The sequence below is a fragment of the Oreochromis niloticus genome, unplaced genomic scaffold (assembly GCF_001858045.2).
Source record: "Oreochromis niloticus isolate F11D_XX unplaced genomic scaffold, O_niloticus_UMD_NMBU tig00001339_pilon, whole genome shotgun sequence".
NCBI lineage: Eukaryota > Metazoa > Chordata > Actinopteri > Cichliformes > Cichlidae > Oreochromis > Oreochromis niloticus.
Genome location: NW_020327363.1, coordinates 122,999 through 141,424, shown reverse-complemented (window position 1 = coordinate 141,424; position 18,426 = coordinate 122,999).

Sequence of the window (18,426 nt, the reverse complement as noted above, 5' to 3'; positions counted from 1 at the left end):
TTTTTAAACAAACATTTCAAACTATTTACAGAACAATCAGCTGTTCTGCATCAAATCTGATGCCACACAAATTATTTGTGCCACTCCAAAAATAATTTCTGTCCACTATGAGATAAAGGAGAACAACAGCCTGTTATGATTTAATGTTGTCAGTGTTTTGTTTTATGTTATGTTTAAGGATTTGTTCTCGTTTCCTGTTTTATTGTGAAGGTCTGCGTCTCATGTGAGTGTGTTCAGTTTTACCTCTGTCTCGTCTTGTTGATTGTTCCCAGCTGTGTTCCCCAGCTGTGTGTAATCTCCCGGTGTTTCCCTGTGTGTATTTAAGTCGCGTCTTCTGTCTTTGTGCTGGCTGGTCCATCTGTGTATCCACCGTGTCTCATCCGTGTGTTTCCCTGCTGCCCAACCGTCATCTGTTTTCTGCTCACTGTTATTCGTGTTCAGGTTTGTGTTTCTGTTCAGGGTCAGTAGTTTAGTTTTTCCCAGTATAGTTTAGTTCTCCGTTCACCATTTTGTCCATCTTTTGTTGTGTTTGCCTTAGTGGCACCAGCCGTTTTTTAGCCAACCTAGTTGTCCAGTTTAAGATAAAGCCTCTTCTCATCCCACAATCTGGTATTCATCTTCTTTTATGTTGCGGCTATGAGCTGGGTCGTAACAGAATTGGGGGCTCGTCCGGGATCCGTCTGTCTTCGCTGGAGGGTCCGAGGGGCCCGTCCAGCCTTCATTCGTCTTCGCTGGAGGGTCCAAGGGGCCTGTCCAGCCTTCATTCGTCTCCGCTGGAGGGTCCGAGGGACCGCTTCAGCCTTCCGTCTTCGCTGGAGGGTCCAGGGGCCGCTTCAGCCTTCATTCGTCTCCGCTGGAGGGTCCGAGGGACCGCTTCAGCATTCTGTTTCAGCTGGAGGGTCCGAGTGGCCCGTCCGGCGTTCATCTGTCTTCGCTGGAGGGTCCCGAGGGACCGCTTAAGCATTCCGTCTCCGCTGGAGGGTCCAAGGGGCCTGTCCAGCATTCATTCGTCTTCGCTGGAGGGTCCGAGGGACCGCTTCAGCATTCAGTCTTCGCTGGAGGGTCCGAGGGACCACTTCAGCATTCTGTTTCAGCTGGAGGGACCGCTTCAGCATTCAGTCTTCGCTGGAGGGTCCGAGGGACCACTTCAGCATTCTGTTTCAGCTGGAGGGACCGCTTCAGCATTCGTCTCCGCTGGAGGGTCCGAGGCACCGCTTCAGCATTCGTCTCCGCTGGAGGGTCCGAGGGGCCTGTCCAGCCTTCGTCCGTCTCCGCTGGAGGGTCCGAGGGGCCTGTCCAGCCTTCGTCCGTCTCCGCTGGAGGGTCCGAGGGGCCTGTCCAGCCTTCGTCCGTCTCCGCTGGAGGGTCCGAGGGGCCTGTCCAGCCTTCGTCCGTCTCCGCTGGAGGGTCCGAGGGGCCTGTCCAGCCTTCGTCCGTCTCCGCTGGAGGGTCCGAGGGGCCTGTCCAGCCTTCGTCCGTCTTCGCTGGAGGGTCCGGGAGGACCGCTTCAGCATTCCGTCTGCCTGCAGAATAGCGGCCAGTGCCTTGTGCGCTGGTCCTCCAGGACTACAGCATTCATGGCTCTCTAGGTCATGAATCAAACATTTTCATTTGGGGTTAAACGTTTGATTTTTGGGTGGGGGGAAATGTTATGATTTAATGTTGTCAGTGTTTTGTTTTATGTTATGTTTAAGGATTTGTTCTCGTTTCCTGTTTTATTGTGAAGGTCTGCGTCTCATGTGAGTGTGTTCAGTTTTACCTCTGTCTCGTCTTGTTGATTGTCCCCAGCTGTGTGTAATCTCCCTGTGTGTATTTAAGTCGCGTCCTGTCTTTGTGCTGGCTGGTCCATCTGTGTATCCACCGTGTCTCATCCGTGTGTTTCCCTGCTGCCCAACCGTCATCTGTTTTCTGCTCACTGTTATTCGTGTTCAGGTTTGTTTCTGTTCAGGGTCAGTAGTTTAGTTTTCCCAGTATAGTTTAGTTCTCTGTTCACCATTTTGTTCATCTTTTGTTGTGTTTGCCTTAGTGGCACCAGCCGTTTTTTAGCCAACCTGGTTGTCCAGTTTAAGATAAAGCCTCTTCTCATCCCACAATCTGGTATTCATCTTTTATGTTGCGGCTATGAGCCGGGTCGTAACAAGCCTGATACCTGCAGGCCTGACAACAGGAGATGTATCACTCCTGTAACACCTGTAACATTCAGCAACCGCCTCATTGTTCTGACACACCAACAAAACTATTGACTACACTACACACTAACTACACAAGATTTGCGCTAAACATCTCAAATCTCTCACATCTCAAAACACCGCCGTCACTCCTAAAACGTCCCCCTTCCTAAACAATTAAATGCCATGTTTTGATTGGTCGACATGGTACATTTTCCACCAATAGGAAAGGATGGGGTTTTTTGGTTCTGTTTTTGCTCACAGGCTTTTGAGTGTTTTTCTTATAAAACGCTGTTTTTACCGTTTCTTCCCGCAGTAAATATAAACAACGATAGTATTCAATGCATATATTTTTATCATAACTCTGGTGTTACGTGGCCTATCAACACAAAATCAAAACTGGTATAAAGTCCACACTTTTTCCGTCAATTGTTCCGTCTGTCCTGCTCACATCTCCAATGGTTGTACACGTTGTCATTAACGTGGCTTCACTCCACATCAGCCACGCCGCTTTGCTAGCTAAAACACCGGTGTCGGCACATAAGGACGCTGTCATAGCCTGTCAACCACGTTGATTAGCCGCGTATATAAATGAATGTGAATCGCATTATTGGCTGGACTATGGGATAAGGTGAAATCGTTCTAATCCCATACGGGAGCAGCCAGTCACTTACTAACACTGCAAAACAGAATTGTTAACATATTTACTTTAATTTCAATTCAGGTTAGAATTCTTTTGTGCGCGACGCAGATTTTTTGTGCGCAGAGACCGTGCAATTGCACACGCGCGCAGCTTAGAGGGAACGTTGCCTGTTCCCTCTAACCATCTGAGTGCAGATGGTTGTCGGCTGGTGAGCTGTCCAGGGTCTACCTCACCTCTCGCCCTCTCACACCTGGGATACCCCCCCCCCTCCAACCCTGATGAAGATAAGAGGATGGATGGAGTGGATGTTGTTTTAAATCCATTAAACCTTTATGTTGAACACTCCAAAGAATAACTCTTTACATGAACTTGAACTTGAAAGTGCCAGCAAGAGGGCTGGCCCTGGTTGGAGCCCTCCAATGATAGGCCATGTTTCCCACTTGATCACAGCACGGTGGCACTGTGGTTAGCACTGTTGCCGCACAGCAAGAAGGTCCTGAGTTCAATTCCACCATCAGGCCACAGTCTTTCTGTGTGGAGTTTGCATGTTCTCCCCGTGTTTGCATGGGTACTCCGGCTTCCTCCCACTGTCTAAAGACATGCAGCTTGTGGGGATAGGTTAATTGGATAATCCAAATTGCCACTAGGTGTGAATGTGAGCATGAATGGTTGTCTGTCCCTGTGTGTTAGCCCTGTGACAGACTGGCGACCTGCCCAGGGTGTACCCCGCCTCTCGCCCTATGACAGCTGGGATAGGCTCCAGCACCCCCCGCGACCCTGAAAAGGACAAGTGGAAGCGAATGGATGGATGAACTTGAACTTCCTTCCTGTTAGCATTAAGTACTTCTGTGGGACTAAAGTAATTTACATGGGTGGGATCAACTCAGCTCAGTTAAATTAAGGACTCAACTGCAGTAAATAAGCTGATTCATCCTGAATTAAAGTTGGTTCAACTCAAGTACATTAAGTTATAATGACAGAACTGCATAATGATGAAATAAAGCAATTTAATCAGTTGGAAATTCTTTCCATGATTTTCATTCAAAGAGTTATGTCTACTGATACACACTTAGAGCAATGGAGACACATCAGAGACAGCACAGGTGAGACAGGTGAGAGGCCCTTTCACCTGAATCACCAATGGTTTTAATGTCTCCTCTTTAAATGTTATGATGACTAAGCTGATTAGGTGTAGTCCTCCCAGGTTGCTGTTCTTGTCCTCGTGGAAGATGAACAATAAATTATTCCAGTATAAAGAAAATCTGTGGTTAGTATTTTCATGAATGAATCAGTTAGATCCTGCCAGAAGGTGAAGGGGTAGAGATGCTGCCCAAACAGGTGTGTCAGGATCAGGTGAGCGTATGTCTTTATTAAAGCAGCGGAAGAATTGATCAACACAAGTCTTGATCTCCTCCCCCGACTCAGCTTGAATCATGGGGATTAGAGCAGGGCGATATGACCAAAAATATTTATCACGATATACATTTGAAAATTTGCGATAACGATATAACTGACGATATAACTGACACTAGACAAAATACTTTACAACTCCACAACTTTATTAGTGCAAAAAAACCCCATCAATGTATTTTCACTTAAACGAGCAGCTGTTTTTTTATGTGCATTAAAGTTATATAAAAATGTAACAGTGCAAATGCAAATTCCTTGCTGACAGTTTAACCAAAAGGCATTTCCAGTGGAAATTGGCCGACATATCCTCAGCATAACCGTGTATAATATCCACAAAACTTAAAAAGAGGTTATACACACACAATACGGTAATATTATGTTGATGCACAGTACGTATCACTCCGCGAGGCTCCGACAATCCACCAAGCGGTGCGGCTTCGTAACTTAGCAAAGTCGCACTAAAACATTTGACAGATTTTCGAGCGCCGTGTACAGTAGTGTTTTTTGATACGGGCAACACGGGCGGTTGCCCGGGGCGGCATCGTGGTGGGGGGCGGCATCACGGGCATCAGCAAAAAATAAATAAAAAATTGCTCGTACTCATGCCAGCGCATATTGGGAATGGCATAGGCACTGATCGGTTTTCTATCGCCCATTTGCTGGGAGTAAGGGCGCCCTCCGTTTGCGAGGTGCGCCTGCTTCTTGCGGCACAGGGAGGAGAGGGCGGGGCGGCGGGGGATTCTCTGGCTGGCTGGAGCAGCATTTAATAACCAACTCGCAAAAATAAAATAAAAATTAAAAAAAAAAACAACAAACACGAAAACACCAGACATCATGATACAGACTTATAATTTGCACCGATGTTTTTTCGAAATTCTATACGCGAAAAGTGAGCGCGAGAGCCCTCGGTGCGCCTGCTCGCTGCTGAAGTCAAAGTAAACTTTATTGTCATCTCCGCTACATACAGTCCAGTATATAGAGAGACGAGACGACGAGGCTCTAACACTTTAAAATTTATAATTTACAGTTTGATGATTTAAAGTCTCACACACAACCTGCCGAAAGGGGAGGGGGGCCGGTGTTGTGCCAAAAAGTGATTGTCTGCCCAAAACTGATTTCCAATGTTTCTGTGTATTACCGGCTGCTTCCAAATAGAGCACATTTCATTCATAATGATGTAAATCCAAGTCCATTATCTATTCATGATTTGAATCCTGGGTTGTGTGAAATCCCAGAAATACACCTTAGAAAAAGTGAATCTGTGAACTAAGGTGTAGGTCTGTTAGGTTATGTTGTGGTGATCCTCGGGTTGGGGGATGGGTGTTCATACTGGAGTGTAAAATTAAAACCAATGGAAGATGGACAAGAAACGTTCAAAGCCATCAGGTGCTCAGTTTAGAAAAAATAGAAAAGAAGAGGAGGAGAAATGAGCAAAAGATCCAGGTAAGCAGATGTGTCATTGGATAATGGCAGGTCATCCTGAAACAGTCAGAATCAGAATACTCTATTAATCCCAAAGAAATGATGTGGGTTACAGTTGCTCCAAGAAGAAATTGTAAAAATAGTAACAGTAACAAACTAAACTCCAAACAATACATTATGTTACAGATTTTAATATTAATTAGTCATTGTCAATTGTTGATTTGTCCTGTTCTCATTGTATGATGAATTATGATGACTGTTTGGTAGCCGTTTGCATACCATGCATACTCTCTCTCTCTTCATGTGTGTGTGTGTGTGTGTGTGTGTTTCTCTGGTGAAATTCAGTATGGTTCCGACAACAGTTTTATGTCTGTGAGATGATTATGGGTAAATTAATCCTGGAAACAGTAAATCTTCTTCTGTGAGCCTGAACCGTCACATTACAACCTCCTAGCTTACAATAAAACAGATGAATCCATGGTGAGAGTCATTATGTTTTTCATTTTGTGAGTTTATTATGTGATACAAACACACACTCTGATCATACAGCAGATTATCTAATACACACCTGAAGTACCAAAGAAAGTTCAAAGTATAAAACTGTCACAGATTTCTGAATAAACAGGAGCACACAAATATATGATGACACCAACATTTAAAAGAGATTCAGGTTTACAACACGCTCTGTTTACAGAGGTGATCAGATTTATCGATCCAGAATCAATAAATAAGCATCACTACTGATTGAAATAGCTCATCCAGACATCTCACACTCACAGTGAAAGGGTTAAAGGTCATTCCACTGATTTTACACACATTACTCTCAGTTTATCGCCTCTGCAGAGGTAAAGTTGCATTATGGGACATATAGGAAATTAAACAGCTGATCGGGAGGATGCTTGGGGGGGGTTCTGGGTGAGCTGTGACAAATTACAGACTTATTTTATAGAGACTCTCTGTTACAGCACCCAAATCCAATAGCAGAGGGAAACATTTAGCAAAAGCTCATATTCTAAACGGGAAGTGATGTCACCAGAGGGTGAGGAATCGCTCCAACACCTGATTGGCTGACAGAGGGGACAATCACTACACTATCTTCATCTACAGCTGGACTAAAATAACTACACCTGAGCTACACCTGGTCTATACGTGAGTTACATCTGAGTTACATCTAGCCTACACCTGAGCTACACTTGAACAACACCTGAGCTACACTTTCTCTACACCTGAGCTACACCTGGTCTATGTGTGAGCTACATCTGAGCTACACCTGGTCTATACGTGAGTTACATCTGAGTTACATCTAGCCTACATCTGAGCTACACTTTCTCTACATCTGAGCTACACCTGGGCTACGTATTAATGAAGTGGACCCAGACTTCACCTGAAACTAAATTCTTCCTAGGACCTGGACTACGTCTAGTCTACAGTTACGCCACATCTGGCTACAACTAGTCTACACCTGTCTTACACCTGGAATCTAACCTTACTTCACACCTGAACTACACCTAGTCTACACCTGGTCTACATTTGTATTCTTATAGGGTGGCCTGGATGTGAAGTATAATTGGTGGATCAAACCAGTCTACACGTGGACTCTGACCCCGGACAGGACCTGGACTCTGATCCATTCAGGACCTGGAATGATGAGCTTGACCTGGACCTGGACTTTAATCCACCCAGGACCTGGACTCTGACCCTGCCCTGGACCTGGACTCCACATTTCTGGTTTCTGAGAGCTGGATCTGCTGCTTTGGCCATCATGGACAGTGGCTTGTCCCTAAGACGTTGGTGCTGAGAGGCATTCAGAATGACTTGCTTTCATTCAGGGCAGGTACAAAGCTGCAGAAGAAACAAGCAGGTGAGTCACATGGTCAGATGGTCTGTTACCTGAGGGGCAGGTGGATGTTTGAGGGGGTGGAGATTGTGGAGATTGTTACCTTTCTTTTGCTTGTATCGCTGGGGTAGCATTGAGAGAACCAGAGCGAGCACCAGAACCAGGAACACAGACACTGATCTGCAGATATAGAAACACAGTTAGCCCTACCCCTTCAAAAAAGAACCAACTGTAATGCAGATAAAACTAAGCCCAGCTAAACAGCCAATCAGAAGCCTTCATCCGTTTAATACAAAAACACAGACAAGAAGAGAAAACATTGAGCACCAGTAGGTTAAAAGGATCAGATGAAGGAAGGAATCAATAACAGATGAACAGCTCATCACAGAGTGTTGATTGATTGATTGATTGATTGATTAAAAAGTGAGTAGAGGCCACTGAATAATTACAGGAGAGTTATTCTTACATCACACTTAGGATGATCCACATTTCAGCAGGGAAGCCTGTGGATGAGAAAAAGAAAAGTGATAAGAACTTCAGGTTTCCTCTCAAGCTGTGTGAAGAAGAAGGATGAACAGGTGAGCCTACCAGGAGTTCCAGCAGTGGTCGCTGTCACCGTGCTGACTGTCACTGTGGTGACTGTCCGTGTGGTCACAGTTTGGTTCCCGCACACAGCATCAGTCCATGGCGTGCACTCAGATAGAGTCTCCAGAAGTAAAGCTGGAGGACACATAGGAAGACAAATCAATCAGTTCATCAGCTGACTGATTGTAAACAGGTAAGTCCAGCCCTTTTACTGAAAGTGTTCTTACCCGAGCAATCAGTACAGTCTTTGCACCTGATCCCTTCAGTCTTGGAGCAGTTTTTCACCAGGAAGTAACCTGAGAGAGACACACATGAGCTTAGAGACATCTGCAGGTGTGCACAGGTAGATCTGTTTGAGTCAAAGCTTCAGGTGCAGGAGAACACACATTAGGACACATTACCTGCTTCACAGGAGGGACAGCTCCCTGCAGCCCCTTGTACAAAGGTCATCTTCACCAGCAGACATGCAATGCTCACCTGGGATAAGACACATAGACAGTTAGGCAACAAAGTGTCAGGTAAGAAGGGCATAACTATAGCTCACCTGCCTGAGCTATACTGAAGCTATACCCTGAGTATACCTGAAGCTAAAGTCCTTTCTATTTGCCTAATCTGCTCTATCCTGTAAGGTAACAAACAAACACACCTGGACAGAAACCAGATTCAGTGATCCAACTTCAGACACCGCATAGTCTCTGATTCTGTTTCAGAGTTCTGCCTTTCTTTAGAAACACTGGCACACGTGTTCACCTAATCTTAATCTGTAAACAATCAGTTCGTCACTGGAAACCCTGTTGCTAGGAGACAGAAACAAAGTTCAACAAATGTGGATTCCTGAGAATGAGGCTCCACCCCTCTGCACGTATCAGCAAAAAATGAGCCAGAACAAGCTGATCTGATCTGAGGAGTCACAAATACTCACAGACCATATCAGACCAGGCGCAGACCAAAAACCACAGACCAGGCACCTCCTGTCATGGACTACACTTACAGAGAGTAAAGACATTAAGTCTGAACTGCATTAAATGTGTTTAAATCTGCAGTCAGTCGTAAAATCAGGACTCCTTTAACCCTTCACCTTCTTCCTCCTCTGAATCTATGTATCTTCAGTGAGCTGGCACTCCTCTCTTAAAGCTGTAACCATCCTGCTTGTCCTTGTGTGCACTTTCTTCTGCTCTCAGACTCATTCAGGTTTCCTGTCATCGTCACCTGCCCAGCACTCACCTGCAGACCGTCCATGTTGTCGTCTCCTTGCTTTCAAAGTGTGAAGTGATCGAACGAGTGACCCTGCACGTTATAAACTCTTTTTTGTAAGCTCCACCTTGCAACTGAGGAACACCCCTGAGTCATCACATTACATCAGCAAAGTGGGAGGGGCAAAGAGTTCCTGGGAAGGGCTGTTCACGTCTGCACAGAGACTCTGGCACTAACAGATGTAGTGTGACCGGCACTCAAACATCTGGACTGCTTAACTGGAGCTTTATTGTCATAAAAGGTGTAAACTGTAGTCTCTGAGAGACCTTTAATCACAGGAAGGAGACAACATGGGCCAACTCTACCTGTGTCCAGCTGTCCAGGTGCTCTGCTCCTAGCAGTGGGGACTACAGGTGATGCTGACTGAAGAGAATGTTTTGTTACACACTCAGGTAAAGGTGCAAACCTGTCAGGAATAACTAGTTTCACCTGTTCAGACTGAGATCAGACAGAACTTCTTAGACTGAAGTCAAACTACTTTTATATCAAAAGAAACATGTTGATCCAACACATCTGCAGGAAGCCACAAATGGTAGAGCGCCAAGATGAGGTCACTTCCTGTGAAGTGTGAATGATGGATGGCTAGTTTGTGTTCACTAACAGTTTCAAAAAGTGCTTAAAGAAGTATTTAGACTCTTAAAGTTGCTAAAAGTGCTTTGTGGCAGTGAATGACCCGACAACAGCAGCACTGCAGTTTTACACGTTTTTCATTGGCTGGCTTTCCACCTGCCCTGCTTCTGTAGCACACACAACACACCCTCTCCTCAGGTCCCAGCAACATCTTTATCAGGCGAGACATGGATAGATAATGGGGCCACGTGTGTGAGCCCGCCTCCCCTGACATCACACCCTGAACCCACTGCTCCACCCCTGCCCTGTAGCTGAGCCACACCGCGCCACACCTACCCTGAATTAGTATACCCATGAATACACAGAAAACACGACAGAAACAGCAACATCATCGCTTTGTTGCTCAAACAGTTTTACCAATGATGATGAAACATCTGAAGCTCAAAGCGGTGTTGATGTTTAGATAGGTAACAGACATCAGAGCTCTTTCACAGAGTTAAAAATATCCACGAGTGACTTTGTTTCTTCAGTGGATGTTTAGCTCACTGCAGTAAGCGTGCTGCAAATCATCTGTGACAGGCAGACTCACAAAGAACTCGTGCTTAGAGAAAGTTTTGTGATGATGGATCTGTCATCATCAGTCAGATAAAAGCTGCGTCTTTGCTGTGTAAAGCAGCGAGGAGTCAGAATCACTGTGAACTCTACGGACGCGCTAAAGATCACAGACACAGGCTCTGAGTGGGAGAGGAGTCTGGTTTCCTGATGAGTCTACGTTACAACAGCAGATGGTTTGGATCTGGTCCCTGTGTCAGTACAAACATCTGGATGTGATAAATATTTACACATAGTTTCCATGGTGTCTGTTTGCAGGACGTGCTCTTTGTTTCATCACACTGTATCAATGGACTCATGTGTGTGTTTGTCCGGCTAGACCCCAGTAGAGCCTTCAGTACAATCATATCTATCTAATATCTATCATGTAAAAGGAGAGTCCTCTTCACACACTAAGGTTAATTATGGAGCTCCACAGGGTTCAGTGGTAGGACCAATTCTGTTTACATGATCACATATGATGTGGTTCTGTTGGCTTCATTGGGTGATGGCCTCACACGGGAACGGTTTGCAGCCCATTGTGAAGCGGTGGGAATGAGAATCAGCAGCTCCAAATCTGAGGCCATGGTCCTCAGCTGGAAAAGGGTGGAGTGCCCAGTCCGGGTCAGGGACGAGTTCCTGTCCCAAGCGGGGGTGTTTAAGTATCTCGGGGTCTTGTTCACGAGTGACGGGAGATTGACAGACAGATTGGTGCTGCAGCTGGAGTGATGCAGGTGCTGCAGAGGCCAGCCACCCTTCAGAAGAAGGGTGGCTGGCCTCTACCTTAGAGATAGAAGTGAGGAGTTCGGGCATCCAGGAGGGGCTCAGAGTAGAGCCGCTGCCCCTCCACATTGGAAGGAGCCAGCTGAGGTGGTTCGGGCATCTGACAAGGATACCTCCTGGGCACTTCCTAGGTGAGGTGCTCCGGGCATGTCCCACTGGGAGGAGGCCCTGGGGCAGACCCAGGACATGCTAGAGAGATTATATCTTTCAGCTGGCCTGGGAACGCCTTGGTGTTCCCCCGGACAAGCTGGAGGAGGTGGCTGGGGAGAGGGAGGTCTGGGCTTCTCTGCTTGGGCTGCTGCCCCCGCGACCGGCCCCGGATAAGCAGAAGTGGATGGATGGATGAACTGAATATTTTTGCTCCTGGAACATTCGCTGGTGTTCATGAAGAATGGAAGAAGCTCGTTTCTCTGTGTGTGACTGAGCAGTTGGAGGATTTTTACAGTTCTGAACCACAAAAACACAACGACTGAAGATATGAGCGGTTTCACAGCTCACTGAAACATGTCCTCTCTCTGTGGACAACATCTGGGTCTCTGACTCTACAGCTCATGACGTGGAGCTGGAGAGAAGGTGTGACAACAAACAGCTTGTAATAAATATAGATCCTAGTCACAGCTGACATTATGTGTGTTAATACTGATCACTGATGAGGCTCCATTGTACTTAAAGTATCATGTTCTTTTGCTCTGAGAGCTTTTAGGCTTTACTTCCCTTTTTATAAAGTTTCCTGTTGAGCCTCTGTGGAAAAGGGGGAATTAAAAATGTGTGAGGTGACTCTCAGTGTGGTGAACAGGTTGTTTTTACAACATTCATGTGTGTGCGTGAGAGATGCAGTGTGAGTGAAACTGTGGGATAAAAGCTGCTCATTTAGAGCTGTAAATAGTTCAGGACAAGTCCTGACAGGTGCAGGAAAGCGTTTGGCACTTCGAGTGGGAAAAAACCTGCTAGGTGAGGACCAGCTTCATCCCGGCTTCTGTAACAGGGCTTATTGTAAACAACGATCTGTTACACCCAAATTCTGAATCCATATTTTGTATTGCTGAGCTTCTCATGTTAGGTTTGTGATTACTGTTTGAGGGTTATTCTTATTTAGGTTTTAGTTGAGGTTAAGTCGTTTTCATCATCTGTCTCCTTGTTTTTCTGTTTGGTTTCTTGTCTTGTCTGTCATGTGTTTCACGTCTGGTAAGCTGGTGTTGTTTAAGTCTCCATGTTTCCTGTTTTATTTTGAAGAGGTCATTGTTTTGTTTTTACTTTCTCCTGTGGTGTGATCATGTTAATTTGTGTCAGCTGTGTCCCCTTCCCCTCGTCACCTCCTGTGTATTTATTCTGTGTGTTCCTCATCACGCCGTGTGTGTATCTTTCCCCGTCATAGTCAGTCCATAGCAGTCTAGTCACAGTGTAATAGTTTTGATTTATGTTTCATGTGTATCAGCCCAAAACAAACGCTCGCCTTTGGTTAGAATCAGCTCCGTCTCCCCGCCTGTGTCCACACCTGGGTCCTCCACACCCACTCCACACGGTCTGCCCCCCACAGACCGTGACACTAGGATGCTTGTGAATACAAACACAATACAGTGATTTATAAATCATTAAAGCCACATTTTATTCACAGTAGAACAGAAAATATGACAAATATTTGAACTGCGAGCTCATTTTGAACTTGATGGAAGCAGCATTGCTCAGTAAAAGGCTGTAAAAGTCAGTGGTACCAAACAGAAACAGCTAGAGGAGCATTTATAGCCAATCGTTTTGATTTTGGCAGCAGGTCTGTAACATGATTGGGTAGAGGATCCTAGAGAGGCCAAGTTTCTCAGAGGTAAAGATGGGCACCAGTCTGCAACAAGCTGTGGATTTCCCACTAGAGGAATCTTGTGATGACACCCTACTCTCAGCATCCAAGTGACGTAGAGCTGACAATTTGTATTGATTAGAGACAGGCTGTATCAAGTGAGTCATGACACTGGCATCAGTATTTCACCAGAGCACATGGGAGATATCGCTTTTTATTATTTTATATATTTTTTTGCACATAGAAAAAGTGAATGGCGTTGTCACTTGGTGTTGAGTATCACTTCCTGTTCCCTGTTCCTATGAACAGTGGTGTTTTTGCTGATCTGTGTAGCAACTTTAATTGAAAACTTATAGATAACTTCTTGTTTCCTTGAGTGATCTCCACGCGCTTCATCCAAACCACTCTCTGTGTATTTGGGGATTGGCTAGCTTAGCTTAGCTCGTAGCCGATTCGCTCTGTGTGTCAGGTGTTAATCAGACACACCCTTGACACACGCTTCAGTGCTAACAATGATTTCTTCAGATAAAACATGATTCATACAAACGTTCTGTGACGATCAGTAATAAAGTCTCTGATCCAATGAATCAGTCCTGGAGTTACCCTCGTGTTAATTAATTGCTGCAATAAAACGTGTGTCCTCATTGTCCTCAAAGCTGAAGTCAAATCAACAAATAAAATTCTTACCTGAGCATCTGTTTGTTGTAACTGATGTGCAACTGTATCAACTGAAAGCAGTGTTGCATCTTCTTTCATTTCAGCCCCTTTGTGGCTTAAATGCAAACTGCATAGGGTGCACCTGATCCATTATAGCAGAGGTAAGATGTTTACTGACCACTCGCTACGTAAACTCAGTAACCTGTCAAAGCGTGACTATCCAGAGTTGCAGTCCTACATGCCTCTCTGCAGCCTGTCAAAGTGGGCCCAGAGGCCAGTACGTGTACGTGGACCTATAAAATGCAGTTTTTAACGTGTACACAGACTTTATTCGCAAAATACAGGTGAGAAGAGTCTATGTGGGGAGATGTGCGCAGAATGTCACAGCTACTAACTATTCACAGGGGAATAATCGAGGTGTGGGAAACTCGAGTGTGGGTCTCTGGAACAGTCAGAGATGGTTGATTAGCTGAGAAACCGAGCACTGAGGATGTGGACAAACAAAGCAGTCTCATCTGATGTGGCTTACTCTGCAGGCTGTGTAACGGCAGTCTGGCAAGGAAGGAGTGGCTAGCAGGTCCAGCAGGCATGTGGTGTGGATGTTAGCCAGATGACTCGGAGACCAGGTAGTTAAACAGGACAACAGAACAGTCTCCCCAACTACTACAATAGTAGGACAGCACCCCCTACTGGTGCTATACCACAATAACAAGGGTTATCAGGTGGTGAGTGCCTCAGGAGGGGATTGCTGAGTAGGCTTGCTGACCTGAGAGACCGACAGGGTGCGTCGGGATGTAGACGCTCAGAGAGGTAAGGCGGGGCAAGATTGTGAAAGCATTTAAAAACAAACATGAGAATTTTAAAATGAACTCTAAAAGGCACAGGCAGCCAGTGAGGCCAGCACAGGGGTTGGCGAGCTTCCTGAATGGCTGTGAGTGAGGCTGGCAGTACCTGCAACATACAGCATGCTCTAATTGTTCTAATAGGATATTATAGTTGACATTTCTGTGAGGGTTCTCAGTCATCCAGGTCATCGTAGTCTAAGGAGCTTCGAAAGAAAAGTGTCTGGACTTCTTTAAGTTTCTTGAAGATGTTTCATCCAAGAAGCTTCTTCAGTTCCGAGGTTCTAATGGTGGAGAGTCCCAAAACGCTGATGGCAAAAATACCTGCGGTGCCGCTGTGCTGCGCTCCCAGCCACTATTGATGAGTCTATCAATGAGAGGCCCCGGGAGAATCGGTGGGGGTGCGGGAGATGCTGTCGGTGAGTCGGGAACTGTCGCCTGGATGCTGAAGCTTCTGGTAGCCAGGAGAATGGAATCTGTTTCTTCTGCAAGTGAGCAGTAATCCTTCGCAGCCAACAGCGGGGAGTTGGCGTGGCCACCTCGCTCTGGGAACTGTTGGAGGAAGATGTGAGAGAAGAGTAATCCACCATCATCCGTTCCTATAAAGGACAGCGTGCTCTCCATGAGTTGTGAGCGGTACCATCACCCAGGCCCGAGAGAGAAAGAGGAGTCTCTCAGCCCACTCTGCGTCAGAGAGGGAGTAGCACCGCAGCAGCAGCGCCTTGAGAGTGGTGTATCTCCCTTGGGTGGGGGGATCCCGGAGGAGGGTCATCACACAGCAGGTGGACAGTGGATCCAGTGAGGCTGCCACATGATGGCATTTTGTGATGTCAGCTGAAGAGCAAACTGAGCTTCGACGTGAATGAACCATGAAGGAGGGTTGCGAAGCCAAAAATCCGGCAGCCTAACTGCCACAGCAAAAATTCAAACATACAGCTCTGCTATCACTTCCAACATAAATGAAAACTAAACAGCAGTGACGTTTGTAGGGTTACTGAAGTTGGGCTAGCTGGTATATAATGATGTGCTGCATGTGGCTACACTGTTATGTTAGCATAACATAAACACAGTGAAGCTGGAGGATGAACGCTCACTTTTTTTCACTCAATAAAAGTTAATGTGAGGGTTCCTGATGGTTATGGACAAATGCAATCACATGGCAGGATGCTGTAAACCAGGGGTCCCCAACTCCAGGCCTCGAGGGCCGGTGCCCTGCAGGTTTTAGATCTCGACCTCTCTACACACCCCCTTTATGCACCTGAATCAAATCATTAGTTCATTACCAGGCCCCTGGAGAACTGCAAGACATGTTGAGGAGGTAATTTAGCCATTTGAATCAGCTGTGTTGGGTCACGGACACATCTAAAAACTGCGGGACACCGGCCCTCGAGGTCTGGAGCTGGTGACCCCTGCTGTTAACTGACCCAACTTCAGTCAGGAGAACAACTGAGACAATCCATCCACAATACGAGGTTAGTCATTAATATACTGCAGCATGGGCTGGGCTGTAGTTACATCCTAAGGTTTTAAACACTGAACTTTTAAAATGAACAATGGTAATAAAAACCGAGAGACACTGACACACACACACTGAAACACCTGCTGAGAGAGTTCAAACCTGAATGATTGAATAAAGAAACACATTCAGCTCTGTGTTTAACTCAGAAAGTGGACGTCACTTTGATTAAAGTCCTTCTGGGAGCAGCTGTCACGTCTCTAATAATAATGTGTCTGATTTTATCAAATGTTTCCTGAACACAACACTGATCCTTTCATGAACAGTAAACACACCACATCAGCCAGATCAAACTGGATATTCAGCCAGTTTATTAATTACAGTTTAAAACCACTGACTCAGTTTGTTTTCACTGAGCTGTTCAGATTCATTGATGCTGAGTTTAAATCAGTCACACTGAGCTCAGACATTCAACAGAACCACACCATAAAAACACACTACACTACCACGTGATGTGTGTCTCATTAGCTGCCCAAACTCCCACACCTGATACTCATTAGAAGGTTACAAGGCGCCACCTGGTGGCAGGAGGATGAAAAGCAACAAGAGTTATGGTAAAGATGCAAGTCTAAAAATCTCTAGCCTGCCTTTCATTACCTCCAGTTTTAAGCATTATACCTGACAGCCTGGTGGGAATTAGAAACTAAATATTCACTTATTCCATGTAAGCTAACAACTATTTAGAACAATCCAGATATTTATGAGAAAAAGAAAATATCACATTTTCTGTCATGGCAGGAGAAGGGGATTAAAAATCTAGAAATTCAAACCCAAGTTTGGGGAAAGACCCCGTCGACTCTGTGAAAGCAAACGGTGGTTCACTGCCCTGTGATGAAGCTACTGTGCTAAGTCAGGTGAGGTAGACCGGACAGCTCGGTCTTGCTGCCGAGATGTGGCACCCTGGGGTGGGGAACAGGAAGCGTGGGTGAAAAGATCCAGAAACTACCACCTACACCCGTTGCTCAGGATCTCAATTGGGGCTAGAGGTGAGCCTGCAGGCCGGAGGAACAGAGCAGTGGAAAAGGAAAAGTGCCGGAAAGTGCCAGCAAGAGGGCTGGACCTGGTTGCAGCCCTCCGATGATAGGCCATGTTTCCCACTTGATCACAGCACGGTGGCGCTGTGGTTAGCACTGTTGACTCACAGCAAGAAGGTCCTGAGTTTGATTCCACCATCAGTCTGGGTCTTTCTCTCTGGAGTTTGCATGTTCTCCCCGCGTCTGCCTGGGTTCTCTCCGGTACTACTGCTTCCTCCAATAGTTCAAACACATGCAGTCAGTGGGGTTAGGCTGCTCAGCAGGTAGTTTGCAAATGTGTGTGTGTAAAGTACTCAGAGTGGAGAAGCGCTGTATGAGATACATTTACTGAGTGGAAAGGTCAAAGGTCACAGCTCTATGAGAGAGCAGAAGAGTTAATCCAAGTCCAGCAGGAGGTCTGAGCCCTTACCTGTAGGAGAGCTTGGGAGCTAAAGGATGGATGGTTCTTACACAGTGTTCTTCTACTCTGAGCGCTCAACTCACACAACTGGCCTCATTCACACACTCATAAAAGCTCTGACTGGAGCAATCCGGTTGTTCAGTGATGACGTGACGAATCCTACTTCCGGGCCTAAAGTAGTCTGCGTTTAATATGCCTTTTGTGTTGTTAACATGTCTAATGTTTTGTATTTTCTTCTATTTAATCTCAAAAAGCTCCTAAAACAGTCAGTGATCACTGTTGACCTCCCTCGGCTTTTATTTACCGCTAATCATTTATTTAGGCTCAGTTTTTAACACCTTACGATGTAACTACAGCACAGCCCATGCAGCAGTATATGAATAACTAACCTCGTATTGTGGATTGATTATCTCAGTTGCTCTCCTGGCTGAAGTTTAGTCCTTTTACAGCATCCTGCCATACGATTACATTTGTTCCTGACCACCGAGAACACTCACGTTAACTTTTATCGAGTGGAAAAAATGTTAGCTTGTTTATATTATGCTAACATAGCTGTGTTGCTAGCGGTCACATAGCACATCATTATATACCAGCTAGCCAAACTTCAGTAACCCTACAAACATCACTGCTGTTTAGTTTTCTGTCTTCATTTATGTTGGAAGTTATAGCAGAGCTGTACGTTTGAATTTCTTTCCAAAACCCCGCAGTCAGGACATGCTATATTGTATTTAGATGGAAGCTAGCGAGCTAACTTCCTGCTAACTTATAACGCCGTTAAATGTCATAAATTCCATTTTCATGGATGCCTGGATGTTAAACTCAATTGTTACACCTGGTAGAGCAGAACACTGATCATTTTATTAAAGATGAAAGACTTTAGACAGTTTTTCAACTCTCAGTAATGCCACAGTGATCGCTTGAT